Genomic DNA, 25,243 nt, shown 5'->3' on the forward strand with positions numbered 1-25,243 from the left:
TCCTCCTTTTCCCCTCCATCCCTCCCTTCCTTCCTTCCTTCTTTCCTTTCTTTCTTCCTTCGTACCTCTCTCACTCTCTTTTCTTTCTTCTTTGCTTAAGTGCCTCCGAAGCTTCAAGTGGGAAATGAAAACCCTGGCGCTGTTGTGCACCGCCCCTCCTCCAGGGGGTATTTAGTAATTTTTTTTTTTTTTTGCTTTCCCGCATTTTTCTGCCTGTCTTTTTGCCTGGTTGTGAAAACACTTGTTCTGAACAAAATTAGCGCTCTGGAAGTGTCTGAGTTTGCAAACGTCGGGGATTCCTACAGCACCCATAGCAAAGGTGGAACTTGATCCTGAAGGAAAGGAGAGGCATAGAATAACATGAGAACAATCAGACCAAGCCCCGTTCTTGTCCGCTGCAGAGAAACTCAGTCCTGCGGTGTGGGGGGAGAAACCCCGGGTTTGGTTGATGGGGGTGTGTCTCACTCCTGACTCGCGCACCGCTGCCATCTGTTTGCAAGACACCAGGATAGGAGAGAGTGTGAACACCGGTCACTGAGTGACCTCGACGCCCCGAGAGTTTGGAGACTAAGTGAGAAGAAATCTGAGAAATGGGCTTGTAGTCTTGGTGCGACCCAGAGCTGGGGCCTTCTTGGTTGGCGCGGGAAGTTGCCTGTACCTGCCATGGAGGGCACTAGCGTGGGGGGGTGGGTAGAGGCATCCTTCCCTTTGAGTCCCTACCCCTTCTTTCAAAGTGATCAGCCGGTGACACTTAGAAACCAAGGGAAGAAGGAACCCAGCTCCCCACCTTTCTTGTTGGACCTGCCTTCCTCATCACTCAGTTCTCACCACCTCCCTTCTTTCCTACACACAACCTCTTTTATCTTTCAAAGTCAGATAACTGTTTTTCCCGTGTGCACCCCTGGGTGTAAACAAAACAAAGTTTCAAAGAACAAGAACCTTCTGCTCTTAATTTCATTGCCCGGCGGTCCTCGGCTGCGGCTGTCAAGTTTGAGTGCGCCGCCACTTCAGTAAATAAGGTAACTGCTTCCTATTACTTTAGCCCCATATGGCTGCAATTTGAGTGTCTTTGGAGACAGTGCGTGTGTCGGGGCGGAGGGCGAGGGGGAGTGAAAGTGGAAATCAAATGCTCTCAGATCGCATTTTTATGAAGGAAATTGTCGGCGATTCTTTTAGCCGTCTTCCCGCCACTCCCTAGTTCCGGGGTGAGCTGCCCTGTTCCTTTGTTTGTGGAAATACAGACGCCCGCCCACATCGGGCCACCTGCTTCCCGACCCCCTAGGTCTACTGCCCGATTCTGCACTCGTTTCGGTGAACTGGGCACATGCCTGCCACTTCCTTTCCCGACAAAGTGCCCCCAGAACCTGCTCCGGGTTCTGGAAGCCAGCCCCAGCTTTCGGCCCAGTCTCCCACCGGAAGGTGTCGGGATCCTGTGCCCCCACGCGCCCGCCTCCTTCACCTGAGGGCCGCCCCCGGTCCAGGGCCCTTTTAGGCTGCCCAGTGTCTGCTGCCCGCGGATTCAGCCCCGGGGAGGAGTCCTCGAGGCTGGCGTGGTCCGAGGGGAGGAAAGGGGAAGGGCGACCGGGGTGACGGGCTCGGCTCCTGGGTCGCCGGCCAAACCAACAAGCCCCAGCGCGTCCTCTAGCTGGAGGATGCGGCCGGGCCTCGGCTAGTTCACTGGGAGCGTTTCAGCTCCGCGGCTTGGCGGGTGTCGGACCTGCCTGGTCTTGGCCGCGGACGCGGGCGGATTTAGAAATCCGTTTGCCTCCGGCGCGAAGCGAGCACGGGTGGCTCCGAGCGTGGCCGTGTGTGCGGCGATCGCGGCCCGTGGGTTGCCACCAGCAGCCACGGAGCCCGTCAGGCGTCCTCCGACTCTGCCGCCCCCACGCGTGGGCCAGGGCCGGATGCCTATGGGAGGCTGTTCGCCCGCTACAGGGGGAAAGGCAGAGGCGATCCAACACCTTGCAAAGACGTCCCAAAGACCCGACCCGGACAGGCTGGATGGTGACAGGAGGGAGGCTGCCAAGGTTTCTGGCCTGGAACCTAGAGGTCCTTCCCAGAATCAAGAAGTTCCCACCTCTCCTGTCCCATTTTCTCCTTCCGAGTAGACTTCCAATGGGTGTCAGAGGAACACTAGAATAATTTGCAAAGGATACTAAAGGGCTGACCATGCTGCACATTCCTCACAAGCCTGCACATACTCTAGAAGCAACATAACCTTTGACTTAGCCCCCTGAAATCACAGGATGAATGGCAGCTCCACGGGGCAAGCAGCATCTATTGAGCAGCTGCATTATCCCACTTAACATTCACAACAACCAGATGCAAGTAATTCCATAATCCCCATCTTACAGATGGGGAAACTTGAGGCGCGGTGAAGCCAAATAACTTGCCCAGGGGCACACAGCAGGGGTTCTGTGTGAGGAGTCCCAAGCCCAGTGCTCTCTGATACTGTAGGACAGGAGTTTGGAACCCTCTAGATGTTTCACTTCTTCCTGGCTTATGGAAATTATTCAAGGTAAGAAAGGGCCAAAGAGTGAGCAACCTGACCATGATAAGCAGAAACATTGATCTGGGCCATGAGAAGAAAAAAAAATTAGACTGGAACAACAGAGTCAGGGATGAGTTCTAGGAGCCCAATCAACCCACTTGGAGGCTGGATGATGGTGGAAGTCTTTGTTTTTCCTTCATCACAGAGCACAGTGGCTAAAATTGTGGGCTCCAGGGCCAGTGGTTCAAATTCACTTATTAGCTGTGTGTCCTTGTGCCAGTTACTTAACCACTCTGTGCTTCTGTCCCCATAATTGTTATTTTAAAAAGAAATATTAACACTTTTGTCAGCACTGTCACACCGTCAGGCATAAGTAAATGCTCAATAAACGTTCATTATTACTGTAACACTTGTCCTTCTTAGTGTTCTGGGACCAGGTCAGGCTAATGAGAGTTGGTGGTTCTGGACTGGGTGACTTTCCCTCAAGGAATCCAGTATCAGCCAGAGCTGTCCCTGCCTCCCATGAGGGGTACCTACAAAGAGTGAGCTGGGTGCTCACTGACCCTCCCAGGGAAATTGCTCCTTAGACTCCGTAGACGCAGTCTAAATTCGCCCCTTAGGATGCTTGCCCCGAGGCGTCGCAGCAGGTGGGCTCGCTACCAAAACCGCGACTCCTGCAGCGCGGAGGCCCAGCTCCTCGCGGGTGTGGTGCAGCGGGAGCACGCGCACAGCGCTGAAGCTGGCGCGCATGCGCTCACGCGCGCCGCGGGGTGAATTCCCCCAAATCTTCTCCAGGAAGGCAGCCTCGTGTTGCTTGCGAAATCCCGCTCCAGGAGCCCGGAGGCACTCGGGGGCTGGCGGGGTTCAAGGGGAGATAGGTCCGAGGTGAGTGGGAGACCTGAGCTACTGCAGATCCGTGCCTGTCCCGGAGGATGGAAGGGCACCGAGAATGGATGAGTCTGGGAGTTCGGTTCCCGTCGGCCCTGAAGAAGGTGCTCAGACTCGACGGCCTAAGCCAGGGCGCGACTGGGAGAGGCGAAAAGGGCAGGCGGGAGTGGCAGAGCCGCGAGAGACAAACGGGTAACCTAAGGGTCAAAGCCTTTGCGCCCCATCCTAGAGGAAGGTGTTATCCAAAGCCTCCCGGCCCCGAGATTCCCGGGACTCGAGAACTCCCCTGCAGCGTCAGCCTTGGCCTCAGGGCTCACTGACCCACTCACTGACTTCAGCCTGTGATTCAAGATGCTCCAGGAGGAGAGTTTGACTCCGCATTCTGTCTGCATGGGGACAGCCTTGGCCTTGCAGTGACTAGGCAGGGTCCCTGTGTGTGTGCTGCCTACCCGCTGGTGACCCCATTCATCAGGAAGGCAGGGAATATACACTTCCCAGGGGAAGACACCGGGTGAAGACTGGTAGTCCCAGAGCCTGCGCTCAGCGAGGTCTGGGCTCCCTAGAATCCTACCTCTGCCAGGGTAGGCACTTCGGTCGCCAGCAATGCCGACCAACTGGTCGCCGCCGCACTGCCCTCTCCAACCCCACAGCCTCTCTCCCGCCCCCAGGGAATCTGCGGGGATGCCTCCGACTCCGTCGGACTCTTCACGTTCGTTCTCACTTCCTACCTCGCCCCCAAGCGGATGGAATTGAAGTGACTTTTTGACGGGGCTTCCCTGGTGGCTCAGATGGTAAAACGTCTGCCCGCAATGCAGGAGACCGGGAGTTCGATCCCTTGGTTGGGAAGATACCCTGGAGAAGGAAATGGCAACACACTCCAGTATTCTTGCCTGGAAAATCCCATGGACAGAGGACCCTGGTGGGCTGCAGTTCATGGGGTCGCAGAGTCGGACACGACTGAGCGACTTCACTCACTCACTCGGAACCTCGAGTTAGTTCCAAACTCGAGATACCTCGGCCAGTACCACTTCCTCGCCAGGCTCTTCACGCTGAGAAGAGCCAACGTCCAGTCTCCCGTTTCAGAGATCAGAAACAAGAGCCTCCCAGGTCCTTCAAAAAGGCACATGTTGCGGGGGCGGGGGGATGAGTCTGGGTGCTCCGGCAGAACCTCTGCGCAGGCAGAGCTCCGCCGACGCGTTCGCCCTCGCGGGGGCGTACGGGAAACCTTAGGGGCAGACGTTTGAGATTCGACGGAGAAAAGGCGACGGTTCTTGGGAGGGTCTGGCCTTCTTGCCTCTGATGGACGTGGATGGAACCTTGGCGTCCTTTCGGCTCTGATCAGGGCCTTTCCTTGTAGCCCCGCGCCGGGGCTCGGAGAGGGCGCTGTCGGGGGTCCGACCAGGCCGGACGCGCGTCGAGGCTGAGCGTCCGGAGCGCGCAGGCTCCGCGCACGCCCAGAAGCCGAGTTGCCGGTTCCCGGGCTGCCGGAAAGCGCGAGGCCAGCGGCGGCTCAGTCCCCGCGCAAGCGCCTCACTGCCCCGGCGAGACCCGGGTCTCTCCGGCCACTCTTGGCTGCGGGATGGCTCACCCGCGAGGGGGAGGGCGTCGACGGTCACTCGGGCTGAGACACCCTCGCCAGAGAGTCGGGACGCCTTCTCTCGCTCCAGATGAAAGCCTCAGATCGGCTTCCCCGCCCTTCCCTAGGAAATCAAATTCAGGGAACGTGGTACCGTATTTACCCGCACCGCTTCCTCCCTTGACATTTTGCACTCTCGAAGTTAGGGCAGAAGTAATTATGCAAACATCTGGGGCAGTCCTGCGCCGCTACCCGGCACGTTTCTTATTCAACTTGAAAGCCGCACTCTCTTATTTGCATAATAATGGCTTATCTAGAATAACACAGTAATCAGAGGCAAAATTAATTTTATTTCTTCAGTTAGTCCTTAAGATCCTGAAAACAGAGGCTTACGGCAAGAAAAACTGATTTTGCTGAGAGTATGGGGTTCTTGACCAGGACCAGGGAGCGGTGAAATTTAAAGTAGTGGAAATGTCAGGTTCACAGCTGAGTTTGTTACTTAACTAGTTGAAGTTTAGCTACTTTCTGGCCAAACGGGTGAAGGACTGAGCCACCGTGGGAATCCTGGAAAACACTTTTTTTCGTGGGAGGTTCAGTGACCCAAGAAACAGGGACAGCATGTACTGTTGCTGGGGATAGAAGCAGGTCGACATTGAAACTAGCACTGGGCAGAGAGAAGGTAGACCAGCGGTTCGACAAGGATTAAGGAGGTATCCGGCAGATCAGCGCTCTGGGCCTCTGGCCTGGCCCCTGTAGGGCTCAGTTCCCCACCCTTTGGACAGATCAAGAGGAAGCACTTCCTTGCTCTGGGACGGTCGCTGCGACGACTGGCACAGCAAAAGTCCTTGGATTCAAAGCAAAAAAAAAAAAAAAAGGTATGTGGGTGGTGATGAGGGCATTATGCAGAGGAAACATCTTTTATACATTAAAACGTCTTTTTGATCTTTTTTAATATGAAGAGGAGTGGGAGGGAGAAATCCACAAATAAATATGGTAAATGGATTTGGACCAGAATTGTAATCGTGGGGCCACTTTCAGGGTTATTCTGGGCTCCAGAGGATTTTTTCAGCAGGACTTGTTCCCTCCAAGGTCAGTCTTGTCTTCCCCAGCAAACCACGCAGAGAGAGCACAGTGCACCCCCAGCCTCCCTCCATCGCGCTGTGGACAGGAATTCCCTATCTCTTCCAAGAAGATGGAAGTTTTACGTTTTTTAAGGAGGTGGCAGAAAAAGCCACCATTTCGGTCACTTCTTTTGAAGTAATTCTTATATTTCTTTTAAAATCAGAGTTGCAGAGGGAAAGCAGGATTAGGAATTGCTGAGAGTGAAGCGACCTGCAGAGTGAAGTGGGGAAGCGAGAGGGGAAATGGGCGGAGGATTAGCCCACAGTCGAGGGACTGGCTGTTTCCGCGGAAAGGAAGGAGGGCACCAACAGACCTCCCGGCACGGGAGAGGGTTCGCTGAGAGTGGCGACTACTGGGTTGGGACAGTAAGCCAGCCCTCCCTCCATCCTTCTCTTTCCTCTGCTTTTATTATCACTGCCTTTTGGACGCAGTCTCCATCCAGACTTTATTACACCTCCCTGGGTGGCGCAGCTCGACCCCAGAGGTATTATCTTTTTTTTTTCCTGGCGGTGGGTGTGATAGCACAGCTTCTTCCCTGGGGTTATGGGTGCCCTGGGGAAAGGGCACCCCTGGAATACCGGAGCAAATGTTCTAGCCTCCCTCGAGTCTTTTCCTAGCTGGGGAAACGCGGGGAGAATTGGGGCTCCTGGCCTCCCAATCCCAGATCCAGGTTTCAGCCTCAATTTCTCCTTTTGGGAGAGTAGGGTGGACACCCAATGGAGAGTAGAGAAAGGAGTCCGACTTTCAGGGCGTTGCCGGTTTAACAGCTTCCTAAATCTAAGTCTGAAGGAGGTCCCTACCCGACCTCGTTCTCCAGCCGCTGCGAGTATTCTAGCAGCCCCGGGCAGTGGCTCCCTAAACAGTCCTCCCCACTACCGCACCGCCACCCCCCACCGCAAGCTTAGGGGAGGGATCGAACTTCCCCAGCCCGCGAGCAGCCTCTCCTCCTGAGGGAGGCGCCATCCAGCCTGCAAAGTCCGGAGTAATAGCTTCGTTGACCCTAGAGCCGGAGCCAAGCCGGGCTCAACCGACCAAGAACAAAGAGCGGCCCACGCGGAAAGAGGCGATGGCCACCCGGCTGGAACGGCGCCCGCGACCTGGGGGCGCCGGGCGCCAGGCTTCGGGCTCCGAGTCACTGTCGCAAGCCTCAGTGCGGGGAAGCGGGGTGGTGAGCTTTCCTCCTGGGAGGCGGAAACTTCTAAGAGCAAATTCCCCAGTGTGATTAGGCGAAAAGTTCGCGCCCCACTTTGCACTAGTCGGGTCCGCGCGGACTGGTCCAGTGGAAATGGAGAGGGTGAGGGCAGTGGGTGCGGGGATCGCAGCAAGCCAGCTGGACTTTAAAGACGCTTGGACCAGTCAGAAGCAAGTGGGGGCAGTGGCCTGTCTCGGCTGACTAGTGGACCAATATCCACGCTGGGGATCCGATCCTGAGAGCGAGGGTGTGCCAGAGGCAAATGTGAGGGAAGAGAAGGAAAGCTGGGCACAGAAGTGGAGGAGAGGTGGCTTGGAGGAGATGACTTGGAGCCTCAGACAGAGCCTCCCCCACCCTACCCCAGGGTACTCGGAGTCTGTAGGCTAATCCAGCTGCTCCCTCCAGCTGAGGCTTTCAACCGCTGTCCAGCCCAAGTTTCCAGCTCAGGGGAATCCAGGAAAGTGCCTTCAGCCTTTGCCCCACAAGATGAGCAGACTTCCTCCTCTCTGGAAAATCGGTATTCCCAACTGCCAAATTGGCAGGGTCTTTCCCATTTTGTTGCTCTGATAGGTACCTCTAGTGGACCCACATGGAGAGTAATTTGGATCCCAGGAAGGCAAGACCACACACACACACACACAGAGGTGCTGTTTTTCTAAGATGAGTAAAGAGGTCCCAGGCTCAATTTCCTACAGTAAGGTAGTGCTTCTTCCAGCCTCTGTGGGTTCAGGCACTTTTCTTCCCCAGAGAGAAAGATGTTGGTGCAGTCTACACCAGAGAGCTCCTAGGGATGTTCAGGGAAGCCAGCCAAGGGCTAGATTGCTGGATTCTGGGTTGCAGCAGAGGATGGAGCCAGGCTAGAACTGGAGAGTACTGACTGGAGAAATTTATGCAAGGATAAGGTGGAAATTGGAGCGGACACCCACAAATTAGCTGCCCAAGGGAGCCCTCTGAAGAGTGCTTGGGAGTTTCTACATGGAGTTTCTCATGTTTCTACATAGGCTCAAATGTACATGAAGCTTTATGGTCATTTGTCTAGCAGAGCCTTGTGCCTAACCTGGTACAAGAGGGTGTGCAGGAGTGGTGGGAGTGGATAGATGTAGCTTCCATCTGCTGAGCAATGGCTGCTTGCTCCATGCCAAGCTCTGGCTAGAAGCTTCCGAACTCTTCTATTCTTCATCACAGTCCTTAGAGGGAGACTAAAGTAATCACATTTAAATATGGGGAAACAAGTTCAGAGGGGCTAAGTAACTTACTGGTGACCAAGTTAAGCTGAGGACAGGGCTGATTTAGCTCTGTCACCCAGGAGTTGCGGTGCCTAAGAGGAGGTGTCATGGTACTGGAACCAAGCACAGCAGGAAGCTAGACACGCCCCACTGCTGCTTCAAGTCATGGCGTTTGGCATAACAGAGTCATCTGGGGTGCAGTTGGGGTCACTGACCCTTGGACTTCTCAGACTCTGGCCAGACCAGCAGCCCAACAGCCTAAGGTCAGTGTCCAACAGAGTTTTCCTGCCTCTGGCCACCCTCCTCCCCAGCCACCCAGGAAGAGCAACTGGATGCCATCAAAGGCAGTCAGTTCCAAGGCCCAGGTAAAGCCAGTTGGGCAGCCATCATGAGACTTCATGCACCAGCTCCAGGGTTCCAGGACCACCAAGCCATGAAAACATGGAAGCTCATGCCGAGACACGCCTGGATAATCCAAACAGCAGTGGAATGAAAAAAAAATTGGATTCAGACCTGTACTTGCTCCACCCCTGAGTGGCTGAGATGCCTTGGATAAGTCATTTTTCTTTTCCCTTCTTGACATCAGTTTGTCCTGTAAAAGGGTAGTTTGGATCAGGCAGCCTTAGAGTAGCCTGTCTAGTTTCCCCATTCTGTACATTTGGGGTCATGTGGTCAGGTTTATTGGGCTTCCAAAACCTTTAGAAAATACTTGTTCACCGTTGACGGCTGGCCACTGATGCCTCAGCCAGCACACAACCCTGGAGCTTGTGACTGTTGGGAAATCACAGGGACTCCTGGAGAGATCTGGGAATTTCTGCCCCAGCCATGCCAGGTTCTGGTCTCCGTTTCGCAAATGATGCCAGGCACAGAACTACTAAACAGCTGGGGGGTCCAAGAAGGCAAGAGGAAGAGTCCTGGAGAAAGCTCTGGGTGACGAGGCTACCTTGCTACCAGTCCCAACCTCAGTCAGGGACAAGAAAGCGCTGGGTGACGAGGCTACCTTGCTACCATTATCTTCCCTCCAGTTCCAGTACAGCAGCAGGCTGCTGGAGGCATAGCCACAGCTGGGACTAATTCCAGGTACATTCTATAGGTGGCATCATGCTACTGGAAATGGCCTCCTTAGAAGGAAGAGACTCTCTCTGTGGCATCTCCGGGCACTGGGGAAGCCAAGACAAGGTGGACACAACTCCAGTGCAAACTGCATGGAGAGAGGCACCTGAGACACCGGTGCACTGGGTGATGGGGAATGGGTCTCTCAGATTCTGGGGGCCACTGGCCCAGATGCATAGGTTTCTTCAGGACCATCAGCCTTCTGGCAAGACTCTTTAGGAGTCTCTCATGTCTGCCGGCAGTAAAGGCCTCAGCCTGGTACACAGTGGGGAGCCATGGGTAAGCTATGTGGGGTCTCCAACAACATTCACAGGCAAAGCTATGTCCCACCCACTCTGCTGGCAGGAGAACTATGTCATCACACCACTGAGGCTCCTTCCAGACTGGCAGAAATCCTGGCCAGGGGCCATTCCTGGTCCAGACCCTCGCCTGGAGGAGGCCAAAACTCTCCTCTGGGTGGGCTAGGAAACTGGTCAGAAGTGGGAAGGTAGAAAGCAAGCAGTGCAACAAGCTGGAGACAGGACTTTGGGATCAAACGGTTACGCAGGAGCCGGGAGATGTCTGAGGCTGACCGGTTGTTCTGAGGCTACCCTCTGGCCAACCTCCTCTCTCAAAGAGACCTCCTGCGGGCCCTCCTCCTCGCAGCAGTCTGAATTCGCCTCCTTGGGCCCAATCGCATTGCTTGGCCGCCGACCTGCCAGGCCTGTCGCCTTGGGTAGCATATAGCTTGCCGTCCAGGAGCTGGGCAGGTACAAAGAAGACGCTGAGAGGTGTGACGGCGACGCCTCTCACAGCTGCCTCCCGCCGCTCCGTTGGCTCCAGGCTGCCTGGGCCGCCCGGGCACCGAGCCTGTGGGTCCTCTATGCTCGGGCCACACGCAGCTCCCGCTTCTCGAGCCCCGTCCTGGGACCTCCGCCAGGCCTGGCGCCGAGGAGGTGGGAGAAAAAGGGGCGCTGGATCTCAGCTGACGGCACCACGGGCCAGGTCTCGGGAGAAAGCTGAGGGGACCTTGAACCTTCAAATCACAGTCCAGGTCTCTTTCCTCCCCACTCTACCAGCTCCCTATAGTGGGGCTAGGTTTCTCGTGATCTTGGCCCTTTGCTCAGACTTAACACAGACTCGCTCACATTATTATTTTAAAAAAACAAAAGCAATTAGATGTCAATTCTAGCTCATTTGCATCTGCACCTCGGAAATAGTGGGAGGTGGGAGTGGGAGAGAAAGGAAAGAGGGAGACTGCAGACGGCGAGTTACACCTTCCGAGCGCCACAGCTGGCTCTCGCTGCCATTGCGCCAGCCACATCTGGCCAAGCCGCGCAGCCGCCGCAGCCCCCTCCCCGCTGGCTCCCGGGACCCGCGCGCCGCAGCCCGCTCGGCGGCGCGCTCATCGATCGCCGAGGCCGCGGCCGGGCGAGCTGAGAACAAGGTATAGCCTGTATTTAGGTTCCTGCCCTTATATGGCGATGTGCGCGAGCGCCCGCCGAGCGGCCGCACCATATAAGGGCACGCGGCGGGCGCCGGGCTGAGCTGGTGCTAGCTCATTGGCCCGCGCGTCTCTCGGCAACCGGCTCTCACGAGTGGAAACGAGCCAGCCGCCCCCGCCCGCTCCCCACCACCTCCTTTTCTTTCTCCCGCGGCTTCCCCGCCTCTCGTCTCCGCACCCCTCTCCTTGCTTAGCCCCATTTGTGCCTGACCCTCTCCCCAAGTTTTCTCCTCGCGGCTGTTCCCCCTCCCCCTCGGCCTGGTTATCATTCTCTTCCTCCCGCTCAGCCTGTTCTCGTCCCCTCCGCTCACGCTTCCACCTCCACCCCACGCACCCCCTCCCCAAACCCTTGCGAGCGGTGACGGAGGAGCGGGAAGGCCCGGATGCGGGAGGGGAGCTGGAGGGTGTGTATGTGTGCGCGCGCGTTGCTACTGCGGTTGCCGCCGCAGCATCAGGTCCACGGTGTGCACGCACAGGGCTCTGGGAACAACAGCCCAAGTCTCCCCTCCGCCCGCAACATACTCACGCTCACCTCTCCCGCCCCAAAGGTAATCAGAGCAATTAGCTGCCGAAGAAATGTGGTTACGGAACTAGGGATGTGCTAAACCACAAACCGCCCTAGGTACCACCAAATTACTATCTCCCAGGGTGTCCCTTCGGGCTGGATTTCTGAATGCAATCATAATAATGATAAATCGATGTCTCATTGAAAGGTTGTTTCAAAAGAACTGCCAGTGGTGGAGGGAACGCTGTGTGAGGGAGAAAAATGCACTGATAGAGCCACACTCGGGTTTCCAGGCAGAACGCAGTGCATTGGAGGTTGCGGGATGCAGGTCAGGTGCTCAGCGCTGAGCCCACCCGCTGGACGGGAACCCGAGGAGGAAAAAGATGTCCCTATTCCCATGGACCTGAGGCTCGGGTTTGCCTCAAACTCGGGCAGTAAACGCACAGCGGTTCCCGGGGCTCCCCTCAGCCCCTCCCTCGCTCTCAGAGGCGCGCGCACGCGCACGCACGCACAGGTGTCCAGCTGACCCCTCCTGAGTGGTAACCAGTTCCGAAGCGCGTGTTCTCCTAGCGACGCCGCGGCTACCGGAGCTACCCTCTCGGGGACTCGCGCTTGTCCCCAGGAGAACCAAAGGGGACAGCCAAGACAGTGAGCACCTTAGTGCCCTGGGACTTTGCCCGTGACAGGGCTTGCCTCTAGGGCCGCCGCCTAGCCCAGGCGTTGAGCGATGCCCTCTACTGGGAAGCCTGTGCCTGGAGCCCTGCGCAGGTGGGGGTCGCACAGAAGACCTGGTTCGGGTGGGGGATGGGAAACGGAGAACGATGACCTGCGTGACCTCTGCTCGGTCTCGGGCATCCTTCCTCGCCTTCGCCCTCTTTCTCTTCCAAAACTCGAATTCCCCAACCTGGACCCTCTCCGGGGAAGGTGGCAGAAGCGGGCTCTGCCAGGGAACGCGGGTGCGAGACTGAGGAGGGCGCTGCCTGCTGGATGGAGTTAGTTTTGGCCGCCGCCTCCTCCTCGCTGTTTCTGCGGAAGGAAGCGCTGCGGCCGCAGCAGCCCTTGGTGCCAGCACATATCCCTCCCCGACCTTGGCTGAGATTTGCTGCCGCGGTGTCTTGACTAGCAGAAAGCACAGTTTCCCTCCCGCGCAGTGACTGGGGATGCCCTCGGGGCAGAGGATTTGTTTGGGTCTGCGCCCAACGCTGGACCTCTGCCATGGAGACCTCTCTGAGTCTTGGAAAAATCTGTGGATGCCTGGGTGCAGCCTCCTGATACTTCCACGTAGCCCATCCCTACCCCGCACCTGCCCACGCCCATTTAGCCAGGTCATTCATATTAAATCTCCAACCCCAAGTTTCTGCGTGCTTAGGTAGGTGGATGGATACCTTCGCCCAGCGAGGGGAGGGAGGAGGCCCCAGATGTTCTCCCGTCACGGGGAGGTGTCTCCTTAAGTGTGAGCAGAAGCCATTCTCTAATCTGGAAACCCCGTTCCTTGACCTGTTGGCTCTTGGCCCCTGCCCTCTTTATTTATTGAATTTGAAATTTCCAGCCAGTAGTGGTGAAATCGCTGAAGCTGAGTACGCGGCTGGTGGGAGGGGTGAGAGAAACTTGCAGATAGGGGAAAATAAAGTCCCAATTTACAGGAACACCTCTTCCTGGCCAGCTGGACTCACTACGGCCCGGATTTCTCCCGATTGGAGTAAGAGGGGGCTACAGACCCGCTCGACTGCGCCAAGTGGTTCGGGCTCCAGAACCCAACCCCACCCACGGGTCCTCTGTTCGCACTTTTCGTTTTTTCCCCAGCAATACCAGCCCTGGGGCTCCGGGGGGCAATTTCCTTTCCTCCCTGGTGCGCCCCCAGGCCCTGCCCTAAGCTTGCACCCCCGGCAGATTCTCCAGATCGCTTTAGACACCTCTCTCTAGAGCCCCGGGCTCCCCTTGGCGCCCAGAGAAGCGTGCTTGGGCCCGAGTGCCAGGCAGGGTGACCGCGGGCGCCTCCTCGGCGCGGGCGGCGGCCCTTGGCTGGGCGGAGACGGGGGTCGGGGGGCTGCTCCCTACAGAGAAGAGGGTGGGCTCGCGGCACCTGCTGAGCTGCCGCCGCCGCTTCGGCTCATGGCGCCGAAGAATCCACCCGGATCTTCTCCGCAGAGTTCCGGGCTTGGGTCGTTTTGTAGTCAGCACGCACACAGCTTTTTAAATTTATTTTTTATTTTTCGCCGAGGGTGGCGGGGGGTTGAGGGGGCGTCATGGTTGGCCAGCCCAGCCTCAACGCGGGGGAGGGGGTGGCGGTGCGGACAGTGGACTGCAAGCGGTCACCGAGGTCAACAGCCCATTAGCATTGCCCCACCCGGGCGCCGCGACCTCGCGAGGGCACGGGGCATGCGGAATGGGGGGAACGGACAGAGAGCGCCCTCCTGGCACTGGCCCCTTGCCACCCTCCACCCCCGCCCCCTCTTCTGGCAGGTAACCGCCCCTCCCCCTCCCCTCTCGCCCCCCGCTGCGGCCCCAGATTCCCCGGTGCCCACGAGGGTCCGGGCGCCCGGGCAGAGAGTGCCGGGACGCGGAAGGGAGCGGGGCTGCGGGCCGGCCGCGGAGCCCGCCCCCCGCCCGTGGTAGCGTGGCGACTGGCGCCGCTTTGGCAGCCATTTTCTGCAGCTGCCGCGGCCGGGGCTCTGCGGAGTGAGGCGGTGGCTGCAGCCGCCAGACAGAGGCGGCGGGGCCAGAGGGGCGCGGGGTCACCGGCGGGGGGGGGGGCGCATTCGGTGGCCGGGGCGGGGGCGGGGGGCTCGCGGTGTCGCCGCCGCCTCCCGCCCCTCCCCCTGCTGCATTGCAGGCAGAGCGGGGCCGCTCCGCGTGGCGAGAGCCTGCGATCCCACCCTTTCCCCGCCATCTTGTACCCGGGCTGGCGCCTTCCCAAGGAGGAGCCGCGGCAGACAAAGCCCGCCCCGGGCCCGCGGGGGCCCCTGCAGCCCACCCGGGCTGGGCGGCCTGGGGGCTCCGGGGCCCGCGCCCTCGCCCCGCCCCTCCCGGGGAGCCAGCACAGCCCCTCCCAAGGGTGGGGGGGGCTCCGTGTGCGACGGCCACTCGCCTAGCCCCAGAGGGTCAGCAAGGACCTCTTCCATCTCGGTCGCCGGGCTGGACCCGCGCCTTCGCTGCAGCCCACCCTGGTTGCGGGAAGTGGGGGGGTGGGGTCCCCCGCAGGCTGGGCGAGTGACAAGAGCTGGGTGTTCTTCTAGCCTCGAGTTCCTTCTCTTTTCTACTTGGGTTGGTTGGGGGGCGGTGTCACTAATCCTCGAGCCCCCACTGACCTCGTGTAGTGCCCACGTCACGCCCCCGTTTCCCCCCTAGGAACCTCAAAGAAGACCGCAGCGTGGGCGGCTCTCTAGACCCCCCGAGCTGCCCAGCAGCTGCTGCAAACGCGAGATTCGGCGCTCCATTTTTCTGGGATGGCAGTGCTGTCGCCCCAAACCCCCAGCTTGCTGCTCAGCCCCTTCCTTTACCGCCCCTGCACAGGACTTCCTGACTTGGGGGTTTATGATGTGTAGGGGGGGCGGGGGGGAAGGTGAGGCACCCCTTCCTCACCCCTGAGACTGAGGGAGAATCTGGCTCCTGGCAGGCTACTCCATCAAGTGACACACTGTTCCTAGGTAGGAAATTTTCTCCCTGAAGACTCCATTTTCTCGTCCGCAAGTCCCCAGCCCCTGGGGATGAGGCGGGGGCACCCAAGGTCTCCAACCGCTGGTTGATTCCTCCCGATTGCACGTCCTAGGTTGGGAGGGAGCGGGTGGCCATCGGCTTCTGCACCCTCCTTTCCTTTCCACTCGACTCCCTAGGGGTTCTGAGTCCCCACCTCCCGGTGCACCCAGACCCCCAGGAGTGTCTGACTGGAAAAGACGGTGATGGATGAGGAAGCAGGCTGGGAGAGGGGAGTGTCCTCTGCATGGTCTTTCAGGTTAGTTAGAAGAGCTGGACTCTTCTTCACATACCCCACCCCTCCCCTTGTTTCTTTCAAATACCAAGATCAAAGCCCAGGTTCGCTGTGGACTCGAGCTCAGTCTTCCAAATACTCTTGGCTAAAGTCCGGACGGGGCAGAAGGGGGCTGGGCACCAGAGGGGTGGGGAGCTGCCAGACTACTGGTTCATACCTGACACTGGGTTTCCCAACCGGACGTCTGCTGTCCCTCCCACCCCCATCCTGCAGGGTCTCCTTCGAGGATGGAAACAAAGCATCCCAGGGTGGCCTTGCCAACGCCGCTGGCGGGGCTCAATCCTCCCCCACCAATGCCTGCCAGCCCGCGTGGATTCTGAGCCCGGCTCCGGAAACCAGTCTGACCACTTCGCCCATTTCCCAAGCCTCCCCGGGCGGCTGGCGGCCCGCTCCCAGGGTGGGGTGAACCCGGCTCGTTCGCAGCCTCCGCTGCTCCAGCGACTAATGGATTTGCCCAGAAGGCTACCGTGGGGGCTTCCAGGTTGCTCCCCTCCCTGTCTTCCCCCATCGTGAAAACTCCACGTGGTTGAAAACTCCACTCCCGGGCCTCATCGCTGTTCACTTGCTGGGTCAGTCGCTGGCCCGGACAATCCAGGCGAAGAGCCGAAGAGCCGCCTCCAGACCTGCCCCGGGCACACTGTTCCGGACTCGGCTGCCCTGGGGGCGCTTATCGGGTCGGGACACCGAACTGAGCCCTAGGATTGAATGTCAACCCTTTAGAAAGTGGCTGTTGCGTGGGATCCCAGTGTTGCCCCATGCGACCGAGGACGCAGAGGAAGAACAGCAGACCTCGAGGGAACCGCGGGCGGGAAAGGCCAGAGCAGTCCCACCGAAGTGGGAGGGTGGACATGTGGCACCGAAGCCTTCCCTGCGCAAATGTTTCAAAGGCTTCACCGACAATTCACCAGGATGCCCCCAAGAAAGCAACTGCGCCCCCACGTCCAGCCCCCGGGTCCTGTCGATGGGAACCCCCTAGAGGGCAGGGCTCCAGCTGCCCCGGTCCCACCCGCCACGTGGCGACGGCGCTGGCGCGCGCCAGCTGACCCCCAGACGGAGGCCGGGATGGTGGGTGGCGGCTGGCCTGCGGTCTCCCCCGGGTGCGGAGCTGCGAGGCGGCGGCCGCGGGGGCGAGGAGGGAAGATGGCCGGCCGCCAGCGTCGTCCGCCGGGCCGGGGCCGCGAAAGGGCAGACAGGCATGCCAGGTGGAGGGGCGTCACTCCCCAGCTTTGTCGAGTGCCCCGGCTACTCCTAATGCCGGGCTGGGGCAGGCGGAGCCAGCTTTGCCGAGTCAGCAGGGTCGAGGTGCGGCCGGTGCGTTCCTTCCCCGAGCCGAGCCCCGCCCCTTCCCATCCCCATCGCGCTTTTTTAGGGGGAAGGAGAGGGCAATCAAAACCCACCCGCAGTGTTGGGGTCGTGCTTGGGTGTCGTCCGGGATAAGCCCACCGCTCCCTGCTCCAAGATGCTTCCCCTCCCCCATCGCAGTTAACCTGGGGAAGGGGCTGAGCAGAGCTTTCTGCCCTGAGAGCGTCTCCTGCCTCTCCACAACCGGCGTCGTAGCTGGTTTATTCTTTCTAGATCCATCCGAAAGGTTTAAAAACAGAAGGTGGGAGTAGGGTGGGGGTGGAGTGGGGTATGGGAAGAATCAGGAAAATGTACTAGTTACTCTTTCACTCCAGGCTAGACAGAGGCTGTCTCCTTTCTGAAAGCGTGGTTGTGTGTGTGTGTGTGTGTGTGTGTGCGCGCGCGCGCGCGTGTGTAGGAGCCAAGGGCAAAGGTACAGGTCAGGTTCAACAGACCGCGGCAGAGTGAGGTTGGGGGTCAGCCCCGTTGGCGGGGTTGGGGTGGGGGGGAACCCTCCTGCCAAGGCTGGGTCCCCCAGAACTCCCAGCAGTTGGATCCCTGCCTGCCCCTGGGGGCGCAGCCCAGAAGAAACAGGATGAAGCTGCAGAGAAGGTGGATTTAAACTCTATGGGTTGCTAACAGAGGAGCAGGCAACAATTAGCAACCCCTAGAGTTTGGCAGAGTGGGATGCTTGGGCCTGGTAGGCCCGCTGTGCTATCATGGGAAGTCATGGAGCAATTCCTGCTTAGGTTTGAGGGTGACCTGAATGACCTCTAGGGTTTCCACCTGTAAGATTCCAGGGAACAGACAAAACAGAACCATGGCTCCCAACTGGGCACACTTCTGTTGGAGCTGAATTTCCCCAGGCCTCCCAGTTCCCTGTCTATAGGATGGGTCCATGGCAGGACCCTATGAAGTACCATGGGAAGTGCCTGGTACTTATAGTGCCCTGATTAGAAAAGCAGAGGAAAGGTTAGTCTTTAATTTGCATCTTAGTGTTGATGCCGTTATGGTCCTCTTTGCCATTATGATTATAGAGATGCTTCCTCAAATGCACCTCTGTTCCCAGCACTACCCTAGGCCCTGCACCAAGGGCATGAAGGAGGTGCCCACAAGCCTATGAAGTCCCATGTGTCACTAGAGTGGAGGCAGCAGCAGTTAGAAACCGGTGTCTCCAAGAATGGACTTCCTCCCTCTCTCCCATCCACCTCCTCTCCTTGGTAGGGTAATGTCCAGATAAAATGCGTGATGTCAGCTCCACTTTGGGAAGTACATGAAGGTTTTCTGCTCCAGCCTGCTCATCTGCTTCCCTCACATCTGTTAGAATATTCCCAATCCTTCCCTGGAGCAGCAGGCTGGGGAAGAAAGGGCAAAATCCAAATAAACAAGAGAGAATGGAGTCCCACTCACCAACCTCCTGAGGTTGCCATTAACCCAGGGGCTGCCAGTTACAGGGGACATCCTTCTGCGGGAGGTCCCCAGGGTGGTAGCTGGAGAGACTGCAGGTGGGGAAGGAAGGTAGGGGAAGAATTATTGCACCTACTCTGGCCCTCCTTAGCCTCATCATTGTGTACAGTGGGACCTCCCTCAGCTTAAGGTGCCATTCTGGTAATCTGGCATCTAGACATTTTTTTTTAAAACCAACTCTCTCAATATCTATCCATATCCATCCACCCACCCTCTTACCTGTTCACTCAACAAAGATTTCCTAGGCACCTTCTCCATGCTAATCAAGCCCAGTGCTCAGAGTTATTTTTACTATAAAACAGACCTGGCTTCTGATCTCATGGAGTTTGAAGCCTGGGGTGAGAGGAGACAGTAATAGAAAAGCCACACACCTAATGTACTTCGCAACCTTGATAAGCACTGGGGAAGAAAGTGCTATTGAGAGCATATAACACTTTCATTTGGGGATGTGGGCTGCAGCCAAGGCTGGGATGGAAGTTGCCTGAACAACCTAGGCTTCCGGTTCAGTACTTTGAGGGTTGTCCATTCATCCCATGAGGATGTGACCAAAACTTAGTGTTAATGGTGCCACAACTAAGAGTTCACAAGGTGCCACTAAAGATCCCGCATGCTGCATGGAAGATCAAAGACTTTGCGCTCCACAACTAAGATCCAGCATAGCCAAATAAATAAATACATATATATATATATTTAAATTAATGGAGTAGCCATGGAAATAGAATGACCATGACGTGAGGTTTGTGAATAAAAATCCTTTGTCAGCACTCAATTGCGGAAGAGAGGAGGCTACAAAGAAACTCAGGCACAAGGAGCAGAGAGTTTATTGCCAGGTCTGTAGAGCAGATGTGGTAACCAGCAGCCTCATATTTTGGAGGCTACTCTAAAACCATGTTCAACTTGGGGGGCCTCCAGAGGGCTGAGTCAGCTGTGAAACAAGCCAGGGTGGTTAGGTCTGAACCAAGAACTGAGCAGGCCAAATCTGATCTCAGACTGTCTCTTGGCCAGTTTGCGTTGAGAGAGGACCACAAATCAGGGGCCATGGGCAGAAGCACTCTTGGATGATCTTGGATGCTCCACCAGCTGAAGTGTGGGGCCCCCAAGCACCACTGTATCTGTCGATAAAGTGAGGGGGTGGCTCCTAAGGTCTATTTGTGATGACGCTATGGTCCCAGGAGTGGTTCACTTTGTAGGGTTCATCTCAGTTCACAGCTGGTGCCTCTGATGTGTAGATGGTTGTCACTATGCTGCCATTCCTGAAGAGGGACATCCTGGCCAGACACTCTTTGTGTGCAAAGACTCCCGAGGGCAGCAGTGTGATACGAGGGTTAGAAGCCTAGGCTACCTGGATTCAAGCCCTGGCTCCACTGCACACTGGCTCTGTGACCCCAGGCCAGGTACTTGACCTCTCGAAGCATCCATTTCCTCCTGGGGGTAATAATAGTTTGTATTGCATCAGGTTATTGTGAGGATTAAAAGAGAAAAAGCATGTTAGGGCTCTCCCGTGGAGCCTGGTTCAGTGAGCAATCTATAATTGTGAGTTATTGTCGTTATTAGGTCATGTGGCACAAGGAAATGGTCTTTATTCAGGAGCTGGTGTCACTTTTGGCATTTATCCTAAACTCAAGCTGATGATGAAAATTATCAGAGAGAGAGAGAAAACAAAGTACCTCAAAGCTATGACAAAAGCAATGTCTTTCATAAAAGAGAGAAGAGTAAAGAACAAAGATTGAATCTAATAACTATTGGCTATTGTTTAGATATACAGAGAGAAAAAGAGATACCTCCTCTGCTCCCATCCCATGAGCAGGTGGGAAATCCTGCTGACTTGGGGAGGGGGTACTAGGGGACAGCCCCTGAGAAAGCCTCTGCCTGAATTTTTACTCTTTTCTGAGTTTCGGGTGGGGGACACGGGGAGAGAGGAAGCAGCAGTGACTTGTAACCTTGTAAACACAGCTCATTCATTCAGTAAATATTTATCCAGTCCTTCCAGATGCTGTGCTGAGGAATGATGGTGACAAAGACACAGTCCTTCCTAGTGAGAGAGGTTAAGGTTCAGCAGGTAAGAGAGACCAGTCAAGAGTGGCAGAGACACAGGGATCCCTGAAAGGCATGACACAGAATACGGCCATGACCTGGGTTTCTGGGCATGTTTTTGGTCACTGGTGGAGATTCCTCACCTTAATCAGAAACTGGAAATCTGGAGGAGGCTTCTTCACCACCTGAGTTAATTTCCAGGCAGTGGCATGGTTGCAGGGCAGGAGAGATAAGAACCATCTCGTGGCTAAAGAAGATTCCATGTTCCTGGCTCAGTGCTGGGTAGAGAAAGACGAGAGGGGCTCTTGCATGGTGAGCTTCCAAAGCTCCAGGGAGAGAGCTGGCCAGCTCTGCATTTGGGACAGAAAGAAATGGGCAGCTTACACCTGCCAAATCTGTGAGATGGTTCAGGAAGAGCCCCTCTTGAAAGCATTATTTATAGACCTGACCGTTTGCCCACTCTTATCTCTCTCTCTCTTTTTTTTTTTTTTTTTGGCTGTGCTGGGTCTTTGTTGAGGTGTGTGAGCTTCTCTAATTGCTGTGCTCAGGCTTAGTTGCCCCACAGCATGTGGGATCTTAGTTTCCTAACCAGGAATCAAGCATACGTCCCCTGCATTGAGAGGCAGATTCTCAACCACAGGACCACCAGGGAAGTCCCGCCCACTCTTATCTTAACGATGGAAATTTGATTGAACAGGTCACAAGTTGGTCTCTTCCTTTGTCAGCAGTCCATTCAACATGGCAATTCCCACACCCTTCATACAAGGCATGGACAACACAAAGAGATGGCTTGTCTACGAGAGACTCAGCTGGTCTGGAGTTGGAGGCACATTTCATTTCTCCAGGCAGCTGGAGAGGCGGCTGAACCAGACTAGGAGATCGCAGCTAATGTTTTAAATGTCAATATGGTCCCTACGGGGGCTTTGCCAGTGGTGCAGCGGTAAAGAATCTGCCTGCAAGGCAGGAGATACAGGAGACGCAGGTTCGTTCCTTTGGTCGGGAAGATCCCCTGGAGGAGGGCATGGCAACCCACTTCAGTGTTCTTGCCTGAAAAATCCCGTGGACAGAGGAGCCTGGCTGGCTACAGTCCATAGGATCACAAAGAGTCGGACATGACTGAAGCTACTGAGCGGGCACATGATCCCTACTTGCTAACTTGCCAAGATTTGATCAGTTAAACTGGCTTGTGTGGTGTGTTCCCTGCAATGCACAGTGTGTATCTGCATCTTTCAGTGATATCACAAGGGAAGCTAGACCATGGTAAACAAATTTCAGTGGATGTGGTTCTGAAATGTTTCTCTTACCCCTTCTGAGCTACTTCCTGTCTCCTTGGGGCTTGCATTTCAGTAGGGTTCTCTATGTGGGCCCTAATTAGGTTGGGAGAGAAACCAGCTTCATTTGGGATGCTAGTCACACCTCGACAAGCTTGTTGGTCCCAAATAATGCCAGCTTTGGTTGGGGACAATGGTCGGGCCTAGATTGGAATCTTCCCAGTGTTTCCAGAGTCTTATATGTGCCAGGAAAGAAACCAAAGTATGAGCTAAACTAACTTAAAACTCCCAGAGGTTTTCCTTCCTTCCTTCACTCACTCACTTTTTCACTCATAATTTGGCACCATTTTTTGCCTGTTTTCAGTTGGCTTTGTCTCTCCTCCATTACCTAGAGGCAAGCCAGAGAACTGAAGACAAGATTCTTTTCGAGCATGTTCTGCAACTAAATCAAGATGGAAATCCCCAGGTCAGAATGAGTAGGGCAATCTGGGGGCCCAGGGATGCTTTCCTTTGAGAATCTCTTCTTGAGAAGCATGGCTGAGTGTTTCTGGGGCCCATGCAGAAACTAGGAGCTGGACCCACACTTTGCCTGTCACCCTGCCAGCATTCACAGGACTCCTGGGTTGTCAGGTCTGGAGGGCAGAGGTGGGGAGATCTCGGCTGTAGCTCTGGGCCCAGTTCATAGTACTGAATCAAATCAAATCAAATCACACACACACACAGAAAACCTAAAACACAAACTATAACAAAATAATTCCAATCCTTCCAACCCCTTCCAATCTACCCTCCCCCAGATGAAATTAAAATGACCAGGTATGGGAAATCCTTGGTGGTCCAGTGGTTGGTTAGAACTACATGCTTCACTGTAGAGGGCCCCAGGTTCAGTCCCTGGTTGGGGAACTAACATCCCACCAGCTGCTCGGTATGGCCAAAAAGAGAAAGGTCCAGGTTGCCAGATTAATTACCAAATGTCTGAACAATGATATGGGCAGGGGTGGAGGAGTGTTGGGGTGGCTGTGATTAGGCCTGAGACAGTCATATTAACAGTCGAAGCCTCTTACTGCCTCTTTAGGTCTAACACTACCCTGGGACATTCTTAATCCTATATCCAAGCAAACTTTTCAGCAGTCCCTGCACCAATTTCCTCCAGTTTCACTGGTGAAGAAACTGAGGCTCAGAGAGGTTCAGAGATTTCCTCCCCCACTTCCATCCCTTCTTCCTCCCTTCCCTCCTTCCTCCCTTCAACAAATAGCTCTGGTGTATCTGCCAAGTTCTGGAAGCTGAGACTAGAGCAATGAGTAAAAGAGACAGATTTCCTCTCCAGGTGCTTACACTCTATTGGGGGGGAGAGGGGAACAGATAAATCCAAATTTCAGCTAAGGATGCCTGCTCTAAAGACGAAAGCATTAGTCGCTCAGTCATGACTCTTTGTGCCCCAACCTCATAGACTGTAGCCCACCAGGTTCCTCTCTCCATGGAATTCTCCAGACAAGAATACTGGAGTGGGTTGCCATGCCCTTCTCCAGGGGATCTTCCCAACTCAGAGACTGAACCTGAGTCTCCTTCACTGCAGGCAGATTCTTTACCGTCAGAGCTGCCAGGGAAGCCCCTAAAGAAGAAAAGCAGGATAATGAATGGAATAATTGGTTAGGGAAGGCTTCTCTCAAGAAGTGGCATTTAGGAGAGCAAAATGGTAAGAATAAGCCAGGTTTGGGGAGCTCTAGGGAACAGAGCCGCCAGCCCCAGGGCCCAGAACCGGTGAGTGCAGAATGGCTGGCACTTGGAGCCCAGTTTGCCCGGTGGCCTAATCCTTCCCCTTTCTGCCAGATCCTGCCTCTTCCCATGGCTGCAGAGTGACGGTGGGCCCTACTGTGAGGTGTGAGTAGCCAGGCTGAGCTGGAGGCGCCTTGACTTCCTGCTGTGGGACTTGGTGGCTATGGGCCCACTGTCCTGGACCCCCATTCATTTGTGTTGAGGTCAGGGGGTGAAGGGTTGGGAAATAGGCCTTCAAGCAGGCAGAAAGGGACAGTCAAGTTGTCCAGATGTTCTCAGCTGCTGGAGAGCTGGGCCTCAGCCTCGCTCGCATGGAAGGTGCATCTGGTTCTTCCCAGATTCAGTGTGAGCCTCTGGTGTCAGCCAACACTTGTCCCCAACCCGGAAGAGGAGGCTCCAAGTTGCAAGAATAGTAAAGGAACTCTCATATATTATTTTTTTTAAAAATATTTATTTGGCTGTGTTGGACTTTGTTGCAGTGAAGTTGCACCTGGGGATCTTAGTTCCCTGACCAGGGATTGAACCCTTGTCCCTTGCATTGCAAGGCAGATTCCTAACTGCTGGACCACCACGGAAGCCCCTCTCATATATTCTTTATCCAGACTCACCAGTTATTCACATTTTTCCCATTTGCTTTATCGTTCTCTCTCCCTCCCTCCCCACCTACCCCCCATATTTTGTCTGAACTATTTGAAAGTAAGTTGGAGACCTTTTACCCTTTTATGCCTAAATACTTTAATGTGTTTTTCCTAAGAACAAGGACACTTTCTCACATAACCAGTGTACAGTTATCAAAATCAGATCTTTTACCATGGATCCAATATTATTTCTAACCTAGAGTCCATAAACAAATTTTGTGAATATTCTCAGTCATGCTCTTTAGAGCCAAGTTTTCTTCCTTTTCCATTAGCCAAACCTGGATCGTGAATTGCATTGAGTGTCCTGTATTCTGGGCTTCCCTTGTGGCTCAGCTGGTAAAGAATCCTCCTACAATGCAGGAGACCTGGATTCCATCCCTGGGTTGGGACGATCCCCTGGAGAAGGGAAAGGCTACCCACTCCCATATCCTGGCCTGGAGAATTCCATGGACTATACAGTCCATAGGGTCCTGTCTTTTTAGTCTCTTTTAACCCGGGACAGGCTAGTGAAGGACATGGGAGCCTGGTATGTTGCAGAGAGTCAGACATGACTTAGCAACTGAACAACAACAACAACAAGCTGGGACAGAGCCTCTGCTTTTCTGTGGGTTCTTCAACCTTGGTGTTGACATTTCTACATGGTTAGATTCAGGTGCTATGTTTGTGGGAGAAATGCCCTGGAGTGTTGCTGTATCCTTCTCAGTGCATCACATCAGGAAACGCAAGTCAGTTTGTCCCCATATTGGTGACACTGACTTTGATCCCTTCCCACACAGTGTTTTTCAATCAGTTGATTTCTTCCAGCCTTTTGTGTCTCCTTATCTGTATGGGTTTCTCTCCTCATCTGCTTCTGTCTTGCTCTCTTTCTATTTCTTTAATGTTCATTCTCTGTTATTTTGGTCCTGGTCCTTCTGGTCTCCTTACGTCTGGGTCTGTCTCTCTCTTTATCTCTGGTCCTCTCTGGTTTCCTTTTCTCCCTGCTGCTGCCTCTGCCCCCCTTGATTTTGGTCCTGCGTCACCCTCTTCTCTCCGAAGTACTGAAAAGTGTGCACGACCACTTAGACCTGCCACCAGAGTGACTCACAGCTGAAGACTGGGTGCATCTTTGCATTCCTTCTCATCATATGGAACTGAT

This window comes from Oryx dammah, unplaced genomic scaffold (assembly GCF_014754425.2).
Source record: "Oryx dammah isolate SB20612 unplaced genomic scaffold, SCBI_Odam_1.1 HiC_scaffold_8, whole genome shotgun sequence".
Classification (NCBI taxonomy): Eukaryota; Metazoa; Chordata; class Mammalia; order Artiodactyla; family Bovidae; genus Oryx; species Oryx dammah.